Source organism: Oryzias latipes, chromosome 2 (assembly GCF_053564925.1).
Source record: "Oryzias latipes strain Hd-rR chromosome 2, Olatipes_Hd-rR_3.1".
NCBI classification, from domain to species: domain Eukaryota; kingdom Metazoa; phylum Chordata; class Actinopteri; order Beloniformes; family Adrianichthyidae; genus Oryzias; species Oryzias latipes.
Genome location: NC_136238.1, coordinates 9324952 through 9349143, shown reverse-complemented (window position 1 = coordinate 9349143; position 24192 = coordinate 9324952). Strand labels below are relative to the sequence as shown.

The following is a 24192-nucleotide window of genomic DNA, read 5'->3' as shown; positions in this document are numbered from 1 at the left end:
ATTTTGTATGAATTTGTCACATGCGGCTCTGACCAGGGTGGCAGGAGGAGCGAATGGGGTGTGTAACAGCCGCTAAGTCAGTGAGGCCGGGTCAAAAGCGAGCAACAAAGCTCATCTTTTCATCACAATCTAAATACCTATCATTACGGCATCTAAATCCGTAATGATTGGTTCGTGGTTTAAGTAGTCACCAGTTTGATTTGGGTGTCTTTCCTTGCCAGGCATTCCCTGTTGTTTATTGGTTTTTGTTCATCTTAGATCTGTTAATTTTTGCTTAGTCCAGCCTTTAACACTGATTCTTGGAGCTTGTCTATGCAAGAGAACAAATCATCTTATGAGATTGTTTTATTTTTTGGGTGAAAGGAATATTAAATTTTAATGCTTAAAACTGAAAACAGTAAAAAAAATAAAAAAATAAAGATGAAGAGGTGCCACTCTTCTCTTTCATCCTCGTTTAGGTTGTGCCACCACCAACCTCCTTAAAGAAAAGCATCTGCACACCTGTAAGCATTCATGAATGAAAACCATCTACATTTACATCATCCAGGGTATTTGTAAGGTAAAACTCAACTATAAAAAAATATATATATATAGTTTTATTGACTTGAATTTACGTCCTGCAACAGTTTGACCCTGAAGTCCTGTAAATAAAAATAAAAACGCAGTCAGAAAAAGAAGAAACTGTAAAACTTTGACAGATTTTTCACATGACCTTTTTTTTTTCATGGAGGGTGATGGCAGAAGGACTGAGGTAGAATGCGGCGCACTGACAGCCACAAAGGAAGCTTAGGCCTTGGCGATGGGGCAATGGAAAGATAAGGCAGGATATTCACCTTTCAATAAAACGAAGCTTAAGCAGCTGAGAATTAAGAACGGCGTCACAGAAGGGCTTTTTTTCCTTTCTTTTTTTTTTTTTCAGTCCCACATCTCCAAAAGAATAAAGGCTTCAAAAGATTTCAAAGTGAACTTATATCATTCATTAGACACAAAATAAACCTCAAACTGAGTTGCTGAACCAACGTTTGTTGAATTTGAGTTCAATTTAAATAAATGTCCAAGTGTTAAAGAATGGAAAAAGGAGATTTAGGCACTGAAAAATGTTAAAGAAATAAGATTTGGAGAAAAAAAAAGTCATATACATATTATTTAATTGCAAAAGGAAACTACAAAAGAGGGAATGCCATGTAAATACTTGTGTTTAAAGGGGCTGCACATTTTTAATAGCAGACCTATCATTTCTTCACCTCCTGCTCCTGCTGTTGTGGTTTCTTTTAAACCTTTATCACGGTTGAAAAGTTCAAACTAGTGCTTTTGTTACTGCATGCATCATGGAACAAGTTACTTAGAAAAACATTTAAGTGAAAGGAAATGTATTGTTAGGCTCCTTAAAAAGATTCCGGACCAGATTGCGTCATTTCTTCTCCGGGTTTATCGCATAATTGTTAGCCACTCCCACATAAGAATCTTTGACCAATCACGCGACATTTGTTTCAAAGAGAATTAGACTTGGGTTTTTTCTGTGAATTCAAGGATGTTTATCATTTCAGTTGCCTGCTAGATAACAAATCTAAGTATTTTTGAAAAGATTTTTGATCATTTTCTGAATTTTTGTGCATGTCTTTAAAGAACTTTTTTATTAATATATATTAACAATCTTAGCATTTTGAATTCATTTTATAATTTAGGTTTATTTATTTTTATTCTTTGCTGCAGCCAGACAGTCTGATACTTCATTGGCGATCTGGGTGCATATTTGTCCTTTTTGTATTTAAGGCTAAACTTCATTTTAAGGAAACATTTCATCGGTTTGGTTTTTAAGTTGAGGAAAGAGAGATTAAAAAAAAAAAAAGAGGTAGAAGAGAAGGCAGAGGGTAGAAAAGTGGAAGACGCCAGAGTCCAACGAAACAAAAACATTGGACATAAAGAGGGGAACCTTTAAAATGGACAACAGACATTTTCAGAGGCTTGAGGTTGTCCTTTTGTGTACAACACTCACGTATCTACACACACTCTGTTTATACATTATCTGCATAAATATGCACACATGTATTTATGCAAGTCCACATATAGGCAACTGCACACAAGCATATCTATGCCAACACGGGCGCATACATATTTCATGCATCAGGCTTATCTACAACATCTGTGATTGTACAGACCTGAGCAGGCAGGTTTGTTCAAGTTAGTGAACCAGGATGTTACTGAACCGGGACAGTGGTGCCCAATTGCCCTCCCTTCGTTGGGCCAGCATGTCTAATGAGCAATTATAAAACTGGGTTTTGGAGATCCGTGCCGCCACACCAGGGGAAGGTGCTGGCAAGTAGCCCAACTTCCAAGGTGCACCCTGGGCCGGTGCCCTTACTTCACACCCTAAGATCTGTTTTGTTGGAAAATGGTCTCTATGGGAACAACTTTTAGACTGTTCCTAAAATGGTTCATTTTAACGATCCGATACATATCACAACTAGTGTTTGACGACATTATTCATGGTCCACATTGGTTAATTTCGATTGATCAGATTCAATTCGATTAACAATCTGCCTCAGACAGATTGATCTGGTTGGATTGTCGGTACAGAAATTGATTCGTCGATTAGTCAATTAATTGTTACATCTCCAGTTTCCAATGCTCAGAACCCCTTCCCTCATCCATCTTAAGCGAGATACCCTTTCAAAGTTTTGCTAATAACTGTCCATCATGTTATTCCAAGAAAAGAAGCCTAACCTCAGGTTGAGTGACTCTGCCTTTCTTTCTCCCTTGACAAAACTATTTTTTTGATTTGCTTTCTACCTTCAGAATCCTCCACCAAGGCCTAAAGTGCCAAAGGAACACTTTTAATTCATCAGCAGAGGGACGCTGAAGGCTGTTCTGGATCATTGGACAGACAGAAGCCTGAAAGACAGAGAGGGTGAGTTTGGCGTGGAAGGCGGAGAAAAGGAGTGACTTGGTAATTTAAAAAGTCTCCCTCGTAGAACGAATGAATGACTTTGCAAACAGTGGAGTAGAAAGACCTCCACCGTTTAATTATCAAGTAATTGTTGAGTTTGCAACAACAGAGACCTGAAAGACGGAGACAAGGGAAGAGAAATGGCTCCATGAAAACGTAATTACCTGAATATCTTGTCTCTCCACTCCTGGTTACTGTATAATTTAAAAGGACAGAGAAAGAAAAACACAGACAAGCTCCATTTTCAAATAAAACTTAACGTGGTGTCACAGTTTAGATCTTCGGTGACTTGGATCAATATGTAATTACCTCCAGGATGGAGGTACACCTTCGCCTCCCATCTTTCTACTTTCCCTTTAACCCCTTATTGCTATGCAGAAAACAGTAAATGATTGTGTTGGTGTGTCTAGTCAAGCTAGTTAAAGTGGACATTGGGTTGGTTCAGTTTTTTTTATCTAGAAAACCTTTTAAAAAAATGTGTTCAACATGTCCAACATCTACAGACAAATACCATGTCTCTTAGTTTAAGAAAATTGAAAAAACTCAGTCGATGGAAAATTATTAGTTGTTTGTGAATCTGGATGAAGATTCATCTAATTGAAGCTTGAAAAACCCCAAATATGCCAATATGATATCACATAATACTTAAAGACCCATTCTGATGAAAATGTTGTTTTTAACATGTTGTGGATTTTGTATGATGGAGGACATAAATGAAGCAAACTCAAATTGAAATTACTCAGATTGTTTAGAATCAGGAGCGCGCGAGCAGAGTCTGCGCCAACCGTCCCGCCCAAAACTCGAAGGGAAATTTCTATCTTTCTTTTTTATTTATTTTATTTACGAAAGTGACTGTTAGCTTGTCATTTTTTTAAGACATGCAGCCAGTGCTGAACTTTTTTCTTAGGTCAACATGAGCAACTAACAACAACACGTACTACGTTTGGCCAACTCAAGTTTCTATCAGTTTATGTTCTTGGTCGCACGTAAATAGGTGCGAACAACATCAGTCCTTTTTTATTTTATTTGAGTTTACTTTGTTTTTCTAACTTGTCCTGTCCAGCAGCTGAGCAAAGAGGTGAGAGCCAAAGGCCTTGTGTGTTTTTTACAAGTACAATAGGGGGGTCTGAATCGTCTGACACACAAGGTTTATATTTGTATTTAAGGCTAAACCTTACATATATTAATTGTATTTTCATAAATTTCTTGGACAGCAAAGAGGGAAGAGATGTGGATGTTGGAGATGGGTAATAAAGGTACAGAAGAAAAGAGAGAAAAGTATGAAAAAATAAATAAAACAAACTAAACAAATATTTCTAATGAACCCTCGCCGCTCTGCATAAACTATTTCCTAGAAAACAACATCTTTTTTTTTGGCTTATAATTTGGCTTATAATAGCATAATCATAATTAATAGACCACTTGGAACACTTTGAAAATTCCACATGTTTCTTCCAACTTACTTTTTCTTTTTAAAACTGTTATTAGTCACACATGCAAATTGTTGAAATTGTTGCTTTTCTGTGCCATCATGTCTAAAAATGTGTTCTTTAGCTTTACAAAGGACAACTGTTGAATGAGTTCATTGCTACTTCTACACAAACATCCTATGCCAACTTAAAATCCCACTCTGATCATCTTTTAATTTATTTTCAAAGAGTTCCCGGTGGTTGTTTTTAATTATAATTATGCCATTTTAGCCATATTAAAAAATAAAAAAAACTGTTGTTTTCAATAGTTTTGACAGAGTGGCAGGAGTTCATTAGAAATTCGCCTCTGAGTTGTGGGCGGAGTAAGCCTACCCCCACTTCCCGTCATCCTTTTGTTTACACTCTGTCCTGTTAGCTTACTGCCCCTCACACCTCCAGCCTAACATTACCGGTGCCAGATGCCCGCTCAGATGAGAAAAACAAAGATGGACATGGATCTAGTCGGCGAAGGAGCTTGTGGCTTGCCATACTAGCTTCTACGTCACACCTATGTAGCGCTTTCTTAGCTTGCTCTGACCTACAGAAGATTTGTTCGACTCATGGAGCCAGAGTGTGTGGATAGAAAACACAACACAGGGATAAAGCAATCAATTGACTGTATTTAAACAAAGAAAACAAATAACAAAACAATAATTTGAGACAGTGGAGAAAGGAGTGTCCAGGGATCCACAAGGATATTTTTCAGTCTTTGGTGTTCAAAGTTCCTTTTTCCTTTGGGTATGGCGTCTTTTGCGAAGTTCCTTTTTCCTAGGTTCGTAAATCAAGTTTTTCATTGAGAGTTCGTGGGTAGCTCACCATGCACCATTCCTATATGGTGCAGATCAAAAAGTTCTTCCCATAAGGATAGAAGTGGGGGTGGAACAAAAACCTGACCGAAGAGTAGTTAGTTCAAGGTGTGGTTGTTCGAAGAACTAGTCCAGTAAGATGTTACAGAGTTTTGTTTCAAGTTTAGATAGCCGACAGCTATAGGAGATGCAGCCAGCCACAGCAGATCAGCAACAGCCAGAGCATGGATGACAGGAAGTGGCTGTGTGACCCGGATGTTAATATAGGGAACTGGCCCCACCAAAATAAGAGCGCTCAGGTGTTTCTAATCTGGTAATGCAAGTGGGGCACTGATCCGGGTTACACCTACTAGATTATTTCACTTCCTCCTGATTCACAAGGACTTGAATCAAGAAATACTCAGAAATGCAATTTTGAGTTTATTTTATTTTCTATATGTCCTCCATTATCAGAAAAACTCCCACAAGAACATGCTTAAGACACCAAAAGCACAATTTAAGTTGAATAATTAGCCGGAAGTGTAAACTTTGCATTTTGAATACACACTGTGTATAATGCACAAACAAATAAAATAAAGTTTAATCTATAGAACATTTTGTGTTGATATAAGTCTTAAAAACTGTCAACATGGGGACTGTAAAAGGTTTGAAAGGTTAATTTCAGTAGATTGGACACATATTTACAGGCTTATGTCTCACTTTTAAAATACTCTGTTGTTCTCACATGGTCAAAGGCTTCATGGAAGAGTCATTCATTTGAAAGGCTGCTCACAATTGTACTGATGCCTTTGGTTGCCAAAAAGCCGGCCAGGGACCCCTGTGTTATTTTTGTCTGCAAACAGTCGCAGCATTTGTTGCTGTTGGAACATCATGACAGCTCTGTCCTCCACCTAGCCTTCAGAACAAACATCTGCTCTGGCCAGATTGTGTCTCGTCAACGGGGACCAACATCATCCGACGTGTTTTAAAGTGGATCCAAGACAACGCTGTCCCCAGCAGACATTGCATTTACTCATTTATCTGCTTGTTGTTCTCAGACAGAGCAGAGGAAATGACAAAGCACCAACTCAACCGCTTTAATAATGGAAGATTGAATTTCCTTTTTTTTTTTTCAGATCCTAAGTTAATGCTAAAGTTTCTCAAATTTGGCCCTGGAGTACTGGTGTCTTTGCAGCCTCTAAAAACACGTTTTAATCCATGATGTAGTGCCATTAAATGAAACTTTTATGAAGGTTCTGATGCTGTTGGTGTTTACTCTTTGTGGTTTACCCAGGAGAATGAATGAATTTTTAATCTGAGGGATCCGGAGTAGTAAACTCCTTCTTACTCACAACATGTCACAAATGAACCATTGCTTAGAAGAGACTGGTGTCACAATTTTAATACTCCTTTTCTGCTTTTTCTGCATTTATATTTAGCATCGACTTTAGTGAAAGTCCCTAGATGTCTGAGATGGATCTTGAGATTCTCCATTTCCAGACTTGTCACTACTGTGACTTGATAGGAGTCTATCTATCAATCTGTCCATCTATCCATCCATCCATCCATGTCTTCTAACCAACCTGCCTTTGCCAAACACACATGATCCTAGTTATAAGGCAGGATTCAGTGGTCTATTGTGGGGCACTTAACGGCCTTGCACACTGATGGTGGCAAACCACCAGCTGGTTTAAACTGAACCTCCAACCTTGCACTCATAGGTCACTCCTACAGGTGAAATTATTACAGTGTGGAGAAAAAAGGTCCAGGCCAGGCCTCTGTACTTTACAAATGTATACATCCTAATAAAAATAAGTACTAATACACAATGCCAAACCAGCACTGGCAAAGCGCCCAATCAATACAGTTTAACCATTAAACAGTGTAATTAACTGAAACCAATCAATATACCACTATAATCAAGCTTTGATGTAATGTAGATTTTATTGTGTGAATGACAGTAAAACAGACTTTTCCCAGGAGTGTCCTAAAAAACAACCTCTAAAGGCAGCTCTGCCCGTTCCTCTGTTGACATAAGAGTCCCTTAAAGTCCTCTTTAGATTATTATTAGTGGATTTTATTACAGTTTCTGTGAAAATTTAGTTTTTGTCTTAAATTTTGGTTTTTGTTTGAAACAATAAAATATAAAGAATTATTTGATTGAATTGAATTGTGGCACAAAACTTTAGTTTTGTTGATTGCACTGCAAAAGGAACTTGGGGTCCCTCACACTGTTAGGCCAAATCCTGATTTTCAAAAGTTTCAAACGTTACCTTAGAAACAGGCCAACGTGTAAACAAGCTGACAGCGGGGCTTGGTTTGTGGCTGAGGTTTGGAGGAATGACTGTCCTGTGCTAATCAGGCAAAACGGCCAAACTTCTTGGAAAATAAATGAATTTTAAAAAAGTATTTTGTTTTTATGAAACCAAAAATTTAAGACACTTGATCTAAAATGGACCATGGTGGTGATTTTAATCAAAGCCGTTCAACTTCCTTCTGATTCAGTGAAGAATGGAAGTTTGTCTCGTTGGCACATACATGAAAAACGATTTCATCCTTGCAAAGGTTTAAAACCTTGTTGTTTGCCGTTCAAGATATTTTACCAAGTTATTCTTGTATTTGCTCTACGTCCAAGCAATTCCCAAAAACAGGACAGATGAGAAATTGTTTGGCCTTCTTAAGAGCTTGGACCTAGAACTAATTGCATTAATGTGAAACAAGGCCAAAATTATTTTGCTCCATACTCTTGACAGTAGGAAAACTTGATTTAAGACTCATAAAAACTAAAATTGCACTATGTTGACTAGTTCATTTTGACATTATGTTGGAGACAAAAATGTAGATTTATGATGTAAGAATAAGTGCTAGTTTAAGATGTTATGAGGAGTTATTTAGATGGACTTACTTCTACTGAGATGGTGCTCTCATTTTTTTCATATTTTGTCCTAAAATGAGTCAATTATTACACTATTTTTGTCATTACAAAGAACTACAACTTTGTACATTAAAAATTTTAAAAAAGGAGCTTGGAAGTAGAAAAAATACTTAATTTTGGGCTGTGTAACATACAATTTGAAGTAATTCTTTCAAACGGTTTTTGTTTTTTAATCTTTTTTCTAGATTTTTATGTCATATTATAACATATGAAATCACTGCATTAACAGATAATTCTACTACTTTCCAGTGATTTTCTTATTAAGTTTGGTGTTTTTTTGTTTTTACCATTTTTAGATTTCTCTCTGCAGTCTGCAGAAAACAAAATATCAAAATACCACATATGGCAAATGGAAACAATCAGTTCTTAATTTACCTTGAACGTTTTTTTCTTTTGCCTGACAAAAAGTGTACTCTGCCTTACACCTTTGCTGCACTCCAGCCACATAATAAAACGACTTTTCGTTTTTATTCAGATAGTTTCTTGCTTGTAAAATAAATGAATACTTTTATTCTTCTTAGTCAATCTTTTGGTAGTTTCAGGGCTTGCTGCTCAATGGCATTGCAACAATGTACATTACCTTGCAGCTAGAAATGTACTAATTTAATTGTTTATGTAAACTGAGACATGTTGGCTCTGTAGGTAATTTACACATGTGAAAAATAGTTGCACTGCAAAAAATCTTAATTCCCAAAAAAAGTGTGTTTTATGGTAGAAATTGACTAGGAAAACGTCAAATATCTGCCAGCAAACTAGTGATTTTTACCTGACAAGTTGAGTGTATGTATTAAAAAAAATGTCTATACCTTAGTAAATAGGATCAATCTTGGAAATATTTTTAGTAAACATTTTAGTTATTTTTAGTAAATACATTGAGACAAAAAACTAAAAACTAGACAATAGGTGCTGGCCCCAAGCCGTGCACTGTTTTTCCTGGAGTAAAAGTCGCACCAAAGTATTAGTTAAAGGAGCAAAAACATGCATAATAAGACAGAAAAAAAAGGTTATAACTTGCTCAGGAGTATAATTCACACTAGAGCGAATTAGCTGAAATCAATGTCAATATTGGAAACATTTTTACTTTTTAGATTAGAAAAGTTTGATTCTATTCTAGCTGTGTTTGATCTCGTGGGCGATGGGTGGGTTTGGAAGAAAACGGCTTTCACCTTCTTGTTTCTGCTATAAAAGGGAATTTCCTGTAGCATTAAGCTATTGAATTTTTGGTTCAGTTTGGTATTTAAATACTAAAGTAAGTCAGGCGGTTCTTTGCCCTCCCCCCATGGTAAATACCATACCATTCAGATGCTCAGCCTTCCATTAGATCTTTTTCTGAAAAACAGACTGCCTTATGAGAAAAAATCACTCCTTTCTTTTCACAACGAGGCTGTTAAGGCATGAAAAGGAAAGGAAGACTAATTTTATGTTAATGGACTCTCTTGGGGGAAAAAAAAAGTTGATGATGACCTCATATTCAACGGCTACATGACTCACTCACTGAAAAACAACTGTGGATCTTCGGCAAAATCCTGCCGTCAATGTTGAGTTTCATAAAACAAGTCTAAATATAAGTCCCTGCAAGCTGGTGAACAGCTTCTATATATTGTTTTTTGACAAAACTGTCTCAATTATTCATGATATTTGTGAAACGGTGTATGTTTTGCCGTGCAGAAAAGACTTTTGGTGTGACACTTATCGGGGCCTCAAGGCTCCGCATTAGTATTTTCTACAAATAACAGCGAGCAAGCTGACAGAATGTTGATTTATCGTTAAGCCATTGCTGGAAAGCTAAGTCAACCCCATTATGGCATAAGCTGTTCAATTATTGTCTACTTGTGAGTATTAGAAAATAATTACCATGTGCATGTAGGCTGGGTTGGAATACGGCGCCAACAGGAAGTTGCTGTTGTCATAGTGAAACTGCGTCACTGGTTTGTTAATGGAAAACGTCCATAAAGATGACACGCATTCAAAGTTTTACCAATGACGGTTAGGATGAACTTCATCCTTTGTACTCCACTCCTTATGTTTGGGTCCTCATAGCTTTTTATTCTTATGATACGTTCACACAGGGCTCGGAAATGCGCCTTCAAACGACCACTTCCAATGAAAAGTCTATGTAAACGTGTAAATTTGTGTTTTGGGCTTCCACGTTTAAAACAATCAAGTTCATGCATTGCTCCACGAGTTTTCACGCCTGCTTTAGGGCTTCAAAACGCATGTCGAAAGTCACACAAGTTAAACTTCAACCAATCAGGGACCTCAGATTTGGTCATGATGAATGGATGACGTCCCTTTTAATTCACACAAGTGCCAACCGTTTGAAAATTGATCATAAAGGAAAAAAGAGTCTAATTGCAGTTTTTGCCCGACTGGAATAACACAGCACAAAATCGTTCATTTGTTGGAATTGAGGGGTGAAAGAAAAAGTCTAGAGATTTCCCAAGATTTTCACTGGTTTGTCAATTTGCACCAAGCTTCTTCCACCTGTTACTGTGTCTGAACACCTTCACTGCTTACTACATAGTGCACTGTACAGTGTGTTGGCCATTTTGTAGTGCTGTCCAAATCTACAATTTCAAAACTGCATGCCATAGAATTTTCCCAGAATTCTCTTCAACAAACCTGTGTGCCTCAATACTCGCTAGATTGGGGAATACAGACCACAATGCACTTTTTGGGAAGAAAAAAAAAAAAAGAATTGATTTAACATGCTCATATTGATTTGGTTTTCACTTTGTGAATTCAATGATGTGATAGTCGTGTGATAGTCTTGCTCTATATAGTGTTTGAGTGGTTAGAGAGAAGGGAAGGAATTTGGACACAGCCTGTTTGTACATGCGCTAGTAACCGGTAGCAACAAACCTTTGTGAAGACTCTAAGCTAAAAACACATTCAAGAACGTCTGTTTAGCATCTTCTTGAACGCACTTCACAAGCCCACTATGTTCAGAACTTAACCAGTTATCTAAGATTTTTCTCAGCTAATCATCTCTTTGCCAATTTTATTACCATTTCCTCTCCATCTACCATTCCATTCCATCATACTTACCCAAATGAGATCCTCTTTCCTGTCATCCTCATACAACCTCAGCCCAAATTGAGAAATTTCTGTTGGGTAGATTGTTTTTTTTGTTGTAAAAATGCTGTTTGGTAGAAAATGTTTTGCACTCAGAAAACCTTAACCTTATGATGGGCTGGTGTTGCGTCCAGGATGTTTCTTCGCCCACGCCCAACAGCAGCTGCCCCATGACCTAGACCAGGAATAGGCTGCTGAAGAGTATGTCACACATGAAACAGTTGCCAAATTTATTTTGCCAACCCAAGAGAGCTCATCATTATGTTGAGCTTCCGTTACCACAAAGGCTGCCAATGACATGAATCAGCTGTCCGTAAAGACCCACTCTGATCAAAATGTTGGTTTTGGTGTATTTAACTTGTACTTGTGGTATTTTTCTGAAAATGAAGGGCATTTATGAAGACAGTTAAGCTCAAAATTGCAATTTTTTTTGCAGATCAAAGGATATTTTCCTTATTCCTCTTTTTTTTCCATTTCTGTCATTAAGGCGGCTTGAGGTCTGCAGTTTGCAGAGCACACTCATCAAGACGTGACATAGAATACTGCCATTCGCTGCAAAATACTCCGACAGCGTTATCAATTTCAGACTCATCGTCACATCAGCAACTATTCTGCATTTCAACTTTTCTGTGTGGACCCTGCTAGGGAAAAACAAAACTTACTTGGAATATTTCAGAATGATTGCTTTTTCATTTTCATCAGTCATGGTCAAAACAATCCCCAACATAAATTATTGTTGTAGCTGACAAAAAAACTGATGTTTGCTATTTTTTTCATACATTTATGCGTTGCAGATTTATTTATTTATTTATTTATTTGGTTTGACATCAGAGTCTACATTGGTTACCTGGCAACATGTCAGACAGGCCTCTAGCTTGTGACTGCACATATAAAAATGGGTAAACAACATGCTCTTTCTCCACACGTCAAACACTGGATACCTGCCTGGGAATCTTGATCTCAGATAAATTTTGTCTGGCAGCGTGGAGGGAGTAATACCAATGTGTCCCTCTGGAGTATAAGGGAATAGGTGCATGTGAGCGTGCACAGTGGCCAAAAAAGGGGCTAAAGAATCCGGTTTTAATGATGTTTAAACGGCTGTTGATACACTTGAGCTGTAAAGAGTGCAAAAAGTCGTGTTTCTGTTACCCCAAATTATATTGTTTTAAATGAGAAATCACATACTTTAAGGTACCAATGAGACTTATCCCTTTGATTAAATGTGACCTAAAAGTCCATTTTTTTTTACCATCTCAGCGATTACAGCAACCAAACGGTTCCTTTGAAGTGGCAAATCAACTTGAGATTTTTAAAGTTGACTGCATCAGCTGACTTAGAAACGGACGGAAAATATCCTGAAATGCTGAGGAAGATGATTGTGGAGAATAATTATCATCCGAATAAAAGAATGAAGGATAAAACTGGCCTCCTTTGGAAGAATAAGCCCTCTTGCACTGAACTAATGAACGAGGAAGCACAGAGTCCCGTTTTTAAGGCACACAGTGACACTAATGTGCGTTATAAAGTACCCTACAATACAGTCTATTGCTCTGAATTAAAAAAAGAAAGATACGGATTCTGCGTATTTGCAGGGGTCTCTTTAAATATGTGGGGAATGCTAAATATGCACCAAATGCACATCCATCTTTACCAAAATGTGGATGTTGCCGAGTCCAACTCTTGGTTGACATCATGAAAAGTGTGGCACCCCAGAGATTGGGTTGTCTCACTTTCAGGAAGGAAAAAATACTACAAAAATTATGAATATTTCATATGAGAAATTGTTAATATATATTATCATATAAATATATGTAGTTTACTCTGAAAGTCTTAAGAAAAGCATGATATAGGCCCTTCATAAGCTCTTTGGTTTTTGAACATTGAACTTCGAGCTTGATGAGGTTTCAACGTAATGCGGTCATCCTTACACATCAATCCTTCATGTCTGCTGTTGATCACTCAGTTCCCATCTTTATTTTTGACAGTAAATTGATCGTTTTGTTAAGCTGAAAAACGGTTTTTGCAAGAAAATAGCTGCATTTTTGTCATTTTCATTTGCTGTTTATAGTCATTCATTTCTAGTTAACGCTTTAGCTTCATAGTTGACTACTGCAACTCCTGAACCTTTTACGCAGTGAACGTAGTTACAGTGGATTCAGATGCGGAGAAAAGCAGCTTTGATATGCAACCCTTTACAGTAGGGAAGAGATTGGCAATCAACAGCTGATTTTGTCTTGGATAAAAGCGTCTAAATGCTGTTATGAAACACTTTACTAACGGAAAGTCTTTTCGACGTGCTAAAATCAGTTGGTTCACCTGGTTTTCTGAAAGGTCCAAGAGTTAGAGAATGTCAAAGATTGTGAGCTATTTAGGTGTCGCTGGCGACATTGCAGGTGTTAAAGGGTTAAATTCCATTCCCATTGACGATAATTGGATAAACATTTTTTGATTATATTTATTACCAAAACATTCTTTATGTCAGAGTTGATGTTGAAATGAAATATTTGCAGGGTTTGTTTTTTTTTATTTTGTTAGAATAAAATCAAGTATTTTCTGATTGACTTTTTTCGTTGTCGTTTTCGATAGGACATTAAAGGCGATAGAAAATTGGGAACACTCACCATGTAATATTTGTTTTCTAGGACACAGGACTTTAGTTTGTTTCCCTTTCCATCAGGGAGTCCACTGGGGGCCTGACAAATCTTCATTCCAAACAGCCCACAACACACACTCGAGCTTGGTACCAGTATGGAGCGAGTTGCTCTTTCAATGCACCTAGGGGGATGGCTTTAGCCACCAGACCCCAAATCCACTGACTGATCCAGTGCCCAGACTGTCAGCCCCTGCCCAGCCACTGAGCAATCTTTCAACTTTCTCTTGCTACAGCGAAGCCTCCAGTCCTTCACTCTTTCCAAAGCCAGTGAGAGGGAGAATACAAAGGCAGGGGGACAGAGGAGAAAGGACAGAAAAGGTAACGTGGATGAAGCCACTTTATCCAACAAATCATGACTTAAAATTAAGCCTCCTAATTGCAACTTTAACAATACATTTATTTTAATCTCGTTAGACCAGACTAATCATGGTTTTCTGTCTCATCTTGGAATGACGAAGTGATGAAAACACAATTGATATGTACACGCTGATGTTCTCATCTGTATGTTTTTACTATACTGTAATTATCTTGCCTTGTTAAAAAGAGGGGCATGTAGTTCCCCCTGTGACTTGCAGATCCATTATTGCTGGCCTAATTGGCTTGTCAAGCTCTGCCAACCTCTATCCTTCGCTGATACGCTCAAAGAGTAGAAAACCAACAGTGGTTTTAATTTGAAAAATAAGAAAGTGCAATCAGCTTCGCTCATCTGAAGACTGCAGGGCACACGAAGGAGATCAATGAACTTTGCCTTGGAAACGGCATGAACAGAATCGCGCTCGAAAACCTTCATTTTCAGTTTTGACATTGTTCAACCTAGAAGCTTCAGAGGAGAAAAAAACATGAATGCTATCACACACAAAAAAAGGATCAAATTAAAGCTGCGAGGGACGTTGCATGGCCCGCATGGCCCCCACAACCTAACTGTCTGAGGGACTGCTACACACCCCTCGCTCTCCCCTTCTGCCCCTGCCAAAAAACACTTGTTTTTCATTTATTTTTCTTAAATGGCGAATTTTCTGTTTGTCTTATCTCCATAGCAACCATTTTATTTTTTTGGTTGCCTAAGGGTGACAAGCAGGTCTATGTAGCTTTAAAAGAATCAGCAGAAATAAACTTTTGGATTTTCCTGGCAACTAAGGTTTTTGAGTAACCACGCCCACATTCCTTATATGCTCCTATCATATCTTATATTGTTTCAGCTTGATATCATGTAATGAATCTTCACGGTAAAAAATGTGCTAGAAACAGAGGAACGCCACTTTTACAAGCACGCCACACTAACACTATTCAAAATCTTCAACTTCTAAAACCAGCAATTTTCCCAAGTATAGCCTCCCAATGAGGATCTAGGAGTTAGGAGGGGATAGATGAAAATCCCCAGGAGGAGTTTAAATTTATAGCTGGTACTTTATTTTTTAATTCAACATGGCAGCTTCCACTCAAGGTCAAAACTTTGGTTGTGTTTGTAGACTTGAGCTGGCGGCAGGAGTGTGAAATTTCATGAAGATCACTCAAACTAAAATAATTTTTCCCCATTTCCCATTTTGCTGCAAAATGACCACCAAGCTGTAGGTCCTGTGGGCATCCCATAATAATTTCTAAACATCTTTTGGATATTGCCAAAAAGTGTGTTTTGGTTACATTTGTTGATTTTGAATTTGTTTTTTAAACCCAATTGGAGATTGTTTTCCCCCATTCATTATTTTGATGGTTTTGCGAGCTGTGATGTCATCATTTTATGTCCAAAATTCCTTTCCACTGGATAGTAGGTGAGTGCAAATTTTGGTGAGCCTTTTAATATGTGGTGAGGGTGAAACTTTCCCTCAAAGGCGCAGAAAGAAAGAAGTGGTGTGCAAAAAATTTGGTCCTTTCAGTCCAGGACAGAAATAAAACCGTTTTGATCAATTCAGATCCTTTTAGTTTAAACCCAAAAATGAGAAAAGCTATAAGTAAATGATGGGTTTTTCTATCAGGCTGGTTTCAAGCTTGTAGAGAATGAATATATCATGACATGCCTCTCTATGCATGAATCATTCAGGTTACATGGTGAGCACATCCTAAATGCTTTATATTTGCAGAAGAGATTTAAAAAAAATGGTCAGATTTGGTTTTTGATGTTGCTTTAAAATGTTCCTTTCACTGAACGCTACTTTTACTTGATGACATTTTTTTCAGTTTGCCAAAAGTCACTAAAGAAACAGTAAAATTGTCATGGTTTGAATGACGTAGCAGACCCAGATGCTGGAACCCGGAGAGAAACTCAGGCAAAAAGTGATTAACAAAGTTTTTATTTTTCCGGCAGGAAAATTAATAGTTTTTGAAGGTCACGTTCTGTAGGCTGAAGCAATGCCAGTGTTGTCGTAGGCTGAGGACCCCTTGGAGATTTTGACCAGAGACGTGGCGTGGCAGGAGCGGAGCGAGACAGGAGGCGAGGAAGGCTGGAACCTTTCGGGCGTCTTGACGAGAGACGTGACGTGGCTTGAGCGGAGCGAGGCTTGAGGCGAGGATGGCAGGATCGGATCTTGGTGAAGATATTCCAGGTGGACACTCATGGTGGAGGAACCTGAGAGAGGATCATAAGACAAGGTAAGTATCGGGTTTACATGGCGAGCCAGAATAACGAGATGACCAAGCAAGCACCGAGGGAGGTAACGAACTGGCGATGAATGCTGGGCTGGATCTGTCCACAGCTGGTTTCAATCTTCTGAGGTGATAAGAGAGGGGAGGGGGAGGAGAACTGACAGAGGCACCATGACAACAATTTGAAATCTTCATCTTTCACTCTTGACATTAGTAGTTTCTGCTGCTACAAGTATGACCTATAATACTTGTCTTCTAAAAAATAAAAATTTGTTTTTTGATTATGTCTTAATCATAGCCCTCATAATTACACATTCTATACAGAATGGGGGGTGTTTTTGTACTGGGTTAAAAAAAAAAGTTTTGTAACTTCTAAAATCTAGCTTAAGGATAATTGCTTAATTGAATTTTATCCATCAACATAATTATTGGAACAGACATTCTTGTCCAGCAAATGCTAAAAGAATCTAGTTGCTAAAGGCCTGTCACCTTTTGAGGGTGCCCTGTTGGGCATCGGCCATCAGAACTCCCTGAAATTGTCTTCTATCTTGAACAATCGTTTTTTTAGCTCCCTCTAAGTGTGACCTGTCTGCTGGATGCCACTTGTTCCTTGGTTTCTCTTTTCTTTCTCCTGGAGACTACAGGTCAGGGCGTGATGGGGGATGCCGGTTGTTGGTTTCCTCAAGGTGTGTCCGATCTAACCCTATCATCATCTGATCTTTTCTTCCGCTACCGCCTGCTTTGTTCTTTGCCAGATCTCTGTGTTGCTGATGGTTTTTAGCCAGTGGATCTTGAGGATTCTTCTAGGACAGAATTAATAAATATTTGTGAATAGTAGCAATGTGACATGTTTATCATTTCACATAGGTTGTTGAGGAGGTTTTGCTGACAGACAACACTTAGGTTGAGGATAGTTACAAGCGGAAAAGCATAATTTAAACATAATTTATTTTTGATTTGATTTGAAATGGTTTATTTCAAGCAATTAAGTAGAAATAATACACAACAGCAATATAAACATCAGTTATACATTCATACAGTAACTAATCAAACTTAGGATAATTAGACATATTAATAAATATTGCTTGAAAGGGAGTGGGAGGAAGCGAACTTATATAATCCCACTCCGATTATACTGTAACCATTTTATTACATGATTTATCAATATCCGGTTCCCAGTTTTTATCAGACAGAATTAAAAATCATAAGATATCGATAAAGCACATGACAAAGATGAATTACTTAAGTATTACGTCAAAAATAACTATTTTAGAAATCAACATGGCAAATGCAGATCAGTCATCTGAAATATATGCAGATTATGTTACTTATAAAGCCATTCATATGAATAAAACATAATACTATATCAGTAAAGCAGACAACACTGTTTCAGGAATTTTCATAGCAAAAATTTCATCAAGTATCAAAAGTTAAAAACATGTGCAAAATTATGCTACATTAGGAAAGATTTTTGAATCAATTTATCAAGTTTTGGAGAAAGTGAAGTAATATCATTAAAAGTCAATCAATTTAACAATTTTCAATAAGTGATTAATCATTTGTTTTACTTTTTTTAATATTTTTTTGTATTTTTGTATTTTTGTATTTTTATTTTTTTTTATAATAAAGTAATGCTGTAGGGGAAGAGTAAAAAGGGTCCATAACTGTCGATTGTCCAATGTTGGTATTTCTTCTTTTACTGATAACAGCCGATCTACTGGGTTCAAAACAGAGTTTATAGTTCTCTTCGATGTTATGTCTGCAGACATTAGATTCAGGTCCATATCCTTCTTCAGCTGATATCAGCTGCGGTGAAAGTTGAGGTCAAGTTGTCTGCAGGTCAGAACTCTGCTGTTATTCAGGTTACGTAAAGTGATGAATCCACGTGTCATATTTCTTGAAATTATTTGGCTTTTTGGTTTATTACTCCATGTTGTTTCAGACGACCGTGATCAAACACTTCTCAAAGTCTTTCATGGTGTTCACAACCAGAACCTTTGACCGGTCCTCTGGACCGAGCGGTTTGACATAAATCCTGCAGCCTTTAACCCAAGTGTTCTCACTCTGCTTACGCTTCCTGAGAAGCCGTGCATGTTTTGAGATTTCAGCATTCCTTCTGGTCAGATGGTCGTTCAGATAAGCAGCCGAACCTTTCAGTTGTTTCCTTTGGGTCATCAAAGCTAGCTTGTGTTTGTGATTCACAAACCTGATGAGGATCGCTGGTTTATCCGTCTCCTTTCTCCTGGGGAGCAGGTGGCAGGTCTTGATGGTATTGAGATCCAGGGAAATCCCTTTAGATGTGAGAAATGAATGTATTTGCTGTTCCAAAGACACTGCACCGATCTCTGTATTGGCACTGCTAGCTACGCTAGCGCTAGCATTAGCAGTGCTAGCTCGAGGCTTGATTGGTACTCCAGTGAGAATGACATTATTCATCCTTACTTGCTGTTCCACATCGTCCAGTCTTTTCTCCAGAATCTCGACTTGGTTTTCTCGCTGCTCGTTTTGAGCCCGAAATCTTCGGAACTCTTCCATCATATCCCAAAGTGGCGTTAGCTTAGCCGACACTTGTTCCATAAAACTTTTCAGCGTTTCTTGAATAATGTCAAGAGTCTTTTTGAGGTCTTCGTATTCCTGGGGTGTCTCCGGGGGCATGGTCAGCTCTCTTTTTTGAAAATCAACCTTTTAAGTAATTTGAAGATAGTTGTATTCGCAGAGAGGCACGCCACGCGTCCTGCCGTGTAACCCGGAACCGGAAAAAAAAACAAAAAAAAAACTTTTTTGGTCCCCTGTTAATATAACCCTTTAACGCCAGATATGAATTGAATTTTCCGTGCGACCGAATTATAAGGCACACCACCAATGAATAGTCTTTTTTTAAACTTATGTGATAAATATGAAACACACTAATCTATAGGGTGTAATAAGTGAGCTGATAGAATCAGAGATAAGTCTGTAAGTGAGTCAGACTTTATTAACTGTGTTCAAAGTAGTTCTAGAACTGTTGGTGACACACGACACATGAGCCACAATAGAGTCTCCACAATTCCTGTAACTCCCAAATTTGTTAGTAACACGTAAAAAAAAACAGTCTGACACTGCCACATGTTTGCCATATTATCAAAAAAACATTATCGTAGTATCCACACTACAGACTGCAACTAAAAGCCCTAATTTGATTTCAGAAACTTATAATCTAGAGCCCCTCATCTATAGATAAACTCTGGTTATTCTTACTGATGTCGAACACAGGGCTCTGTCAGAATGTTGGTCTATTTTGCAAACAAGGTTGGGTTTTAACGGGGCTAAACTGTAGTGGTGTCGAACTGTATTTTTCTTTTCTTTTCTCTTTTTTTTTTCGTTTTACTGACAAGTGTGGCTGTTGACATAGTTGGTCACATTTGTTTAAGCAATATCAGACATTTTTTTTTTTTTTGCTAATGAGAAGCTTTCTTTGACCTTAATGCAACGTTTATGCAATCGCAGTGAAAAGTGACTTTGCATATGCGCCATTATGCAACATTTTACTAAAGTGAAGGGTTGCTCAATGGCGCCTAAGGCACTTTTTTCTACAACAAAATCAGCCGATTTACAATAATTATGCAAACAGTTATGCAAGTTACGCTAAAGCTCTGAAGTTAAAGATTTTTTTTTGTTTTTCCTTTTTGGATGTTTCTGGTGTTAAAAATTTAATGGCAGAAAAAAATTAGATCCAACCTTTGAAGATTGGTTTAGTTATTGAATAATAAATATATATATATATATATATATATATATATATATATATATATATATATATATATATATATATATATGTATATATATATATATATATATATATATATATATATATATGTATATGTATATATTAGGCCTAAACAATATACCGCAAATTTATCGTTATCGCGACATTAAGCTGTGCAATATGCATACCGCAAAAGACAACAAATCCCTTTATGCATTTAACCAATCGGAAGGACCCGTTTACGTTGTTGATCAATCAGATGAGCCCTTTTATGTTTGATGTTTGCCGCCTACGTCAACGAGGGTCATTTGGAGTATAATTTTTAAACTGTTGCAGTGAACACGGAAATTATGTTTTTGGTTGTTTTGATATTTGTTTATATACCGCGAATTATATCGTTATCCCAATATTAATCACCAATATCGCATATCGCGAGTTTTCCTCATATCGTGCAGCCCTAATATATATATATATATATATATATATATATATATATATATATATATATATATATATATATGTATGTATATATATATATATATATATATATATATATATGTATGTATATATATATATATATATATATATATATATATGTATGTATATATATATATATATATATATATATATATATATATATATGTATATATATATATATATATATATATATATATATATATATATATATATATGTATATATATATATATATATATATACATATATATATATATATATGTATATATATATATATATATACATATATATATATATATAACAGGCTAATAGGCTAATAAGTAATACAGGGATAAAATAAAATCTAGCTTTATGAAAAAAACTGATTTTCAGATAATAGAAAATAAACATATTTGGAATTCTAGAGGTTTTTCTTTTGGTTCCCATCGGGGTTTCTTACATGACATCACTTGGAGATGCTGCGGTTTCTCTTTTGCCTTATTTGCAATTGGAACAGCTTCCAGATGACCTGGGTTGTGACCCACACCGAACAACACATTACATTCATTAGTTCAGAGTATTTTCAGAATGTAAATCCTTTGCATCGACACTTGTGTGCACCCTTTCAGAGCAAATATTGAGCCCAGCATCTTCAGGCCAGTGACACTGAACCGGCGTGCTAATGACTGATTTCTTGACGGAATGGTTTGCCTGCCGAACAGTTAGTTAAACCCACAAAGGCATCTTCTATTAGCAGTGCATCAAACCCTGAAGTGCACCATAACCTTAAAAGCATTCATGCTTGCTGACTACAGTCAAATGAATGGACCTGACTTGGTTATGGTTCACTGCTTTTGTTCTCCCCTGAGAGGAGCTAGTAAGTCAATCCATTCCAAGATGCAGCGAGGATGCTCTTCTCGCATCGTCAGCACCTCGTTTCATTAAAGCTTCTGGATAGGTTTCCATGTTACGCATTCAACATTTTTTAAATTGCTTAACACTAGCTGGCACAGGCCAAAGCGAGGGGAAACAACATAAGGAAGGGCTCCCTGTGAAACCTCCTGAGCCGCTTTGACCATCAATCAGAGCCGTCAGAGCAGCTGTGCTCCTGCTCTTTGGTGGGAAGTCACACAGGAACTCTGCATCATCCTGAGCACTGATAAATGTGAAACTTCTTTGATCGGAAAGTTCTCACTGAATGCAACCGATTTTTCCCGACATGAGGAGGCTGATGGCAAGAAGTTGACTCTTGTGTGCCCACTTAGGGGTCAGCAGCAGGTTATTTAATGGTTTTACTCAAATAATTCATGATTTTGGGGTTTTAGTGTTACATTTTGAAGATGCAAAGATTTATAAAAAAAAGATAATCATAGGGAATATTATATCTTTAATAGGCAACATGTATTTGCAACAAATCCTAATTATTGGAGTCGCTGTTTGTAAGAAAATGTAAATTACCTCCAATTGGAGGTTTGGAATTAAGGTGCAACGGATTTTAAAGCTGATTTCCTATTTGCGAACAAAATAATTTACCTTAAGGTTTGAAAAATACGGTAAAGGTCATTCAATGAGCTCTGATTCAACTTTGGTTAGTTAGATAATCACTGCTGATAGATTATACTACTATGACTGGCAACCTAAATCATTAAACAAAACATGACTAAAAGCAAGAACACAACTGAAAAAAGCGAATTAAAAAGGTCAATCCTCACACTGTTTGTCTACCTTAAAATCTCAAAAGAAAACTGTCAGACAAAGATCTAAAACTCTCCTGCAAAGTCACCTTTGAACATCCTAAGAGAAGGAAAATAGACAAGGAAGTGGCCAAATTAAAGTTCCAACTTGAATCCCATTGAGACTGAGATACTGTGGAACGACTAAACGGTGGATCATTTTTCAAGAATCCCCAAAAGCTGCAGAACAAATGTCTGAAAAAAAGATTGAAATTGTTGCTGCCGAGGTTGACTTAACCAATTTTAGTACTTAAGAGGCAAATTACTTTTAAATTCAGTCTGTTTTTACTTCAAATAAATAAATGCATAGATAAATGTATATCAGTTTTTGTTTGACTATGTAATCGTTTTTTTTTAAACCACTTCATAAGAAACTGCAACAATTTAATAAATATAGGGCCAGGACGGAGCACTGTTGGTAGATTCTGAAGATGTCTTCCCAGGATTCACAGGAAGATTCAGAATGTCACCCATTGAAGTAAATGACAGTAGAGAGGAGGGCCTGAGTCTCTGCTCAGATGTTTTATTTGTACAACTCAATTTAATTTTTATCTAACTTTGATTCTTTTTTTTTCCAACTTAAAGTTTATGACGTTCTCAAACTCATGTCAAAGTTCAGGCGTGACTTAAAAAGACACTAAACCTTTTTTTTTGTGACATTTTTGTGTCTATCTAACCTTTTTTTTTATCATTCAAATTTAATCAAAAGTTACTATGTGTTGATGTTTTACACCAATTTTCCACAAACAGAGAAAGCGAATAAAATGTTTTTTCCAAATCAACAGTCAAACAAAAGAACAAAACAACACTTTTGTTCTGCATAAATGTCTTATTTAGCTGTAACTAGAGCTCGTCTTAATGACAGCTAATTTGCATATTTAAAAACTAAATAATAATCAGTTTCATCCTGAAAAGCTTTGTTTTTTTTCTTTTTACATTTTCCAACCAAGCAAACCACGTAAAAAACAGAGGTACCAGGCTGTCAGAACAAGTTACTGATAATGCACAAAAGCCATAAAATAGTCAGTGATTATTGTAAACAACTTTTTTGTAGATGTAGATGTAAAAAAAAGTTTTATTTGCTTAATTTCTCCTGACAAGTTTCCAAAAAAGTGAATTTTTCCAACAATTTTTAACAACTTACTTAGAGTTTAGTGTTTTTTGGTGCTTTTTTTGTAATCACTGATGATAGATTATACTACTACATTTTTTGCTGTGAGATGATCCAATGCGGTGCAGGGTGTCTTTTATTTTGAAAGGAAGTCATCTGAACCTCTTGCAAAAGTTATAAACTATTTCATACTTTCAGTAAACTAATTTCTCTTTGTTTTATTTTTTGCCTCAACAAAAATGTTTAGCTTATCATAAAAGTGACAATAACATAATAAAAAATAAATGTTTTATTTTGTAAAGGGTGACGTCACACTTTGTGGTCAGTGAGAAATTGACCTGAATGGTTCTTTAAGGGTCAAAGGCTGCAGACCGCTCAAAATCAACTAATCAATTCATGACTAATGAACTGCATATAAACAGCGCAATAGTAACGCACACTTCATGTTCTACATTGATTTACGAGTTCTTTGCGCTGTTTATTTGTACTTCTTCTATGGTTTTAACGTGGTTCATTCGTGATAAAAGATAAAAGACCACAAAGTTTCTCACTTTTCTACATAAATGCACGTATGACCAGTTTTCATCCGTGCATTATGTGCAAAATGTAAGTAATGGCTGTGTGATACGGCCTTAAGACCTGCTTTAGTGTCGTCTTGAACAATAAAGGTGGTTGGACCAAACTCTAGGTTAATGTATTTTCATT

At 36.8% G+C, this 24192-nt stretch overlaps 1 protein-coding gene across 6 annotated transcripts in view; it reads left to right on the top strand.

Annotated features, from left to right (window-relative positions):
- slitrk5 (SLIT and NTRK like family member 5) overlaps positions 1-24192 on the top strand; it is a 162863-nt gene that overhangs the window by 79215 nt on the left and 59456 nt on the right. For 5 of the 6 annotated variants that reach the window (XR_013654064.1, XR_013654062.1, XR_013654059.1 and 2 more), the window contains one exon: positions 2797-2908. The gene's annotated coding sequence lies outside the window, so the exon portion shown is untranslated. Of the gene's footprint in view, positions 1-2796; positions 2909-6116; positions 7433-24192 lie in introns of those variants that run through there. The other variant, XR_013654061.1, reaches the window with a different exon arrangement.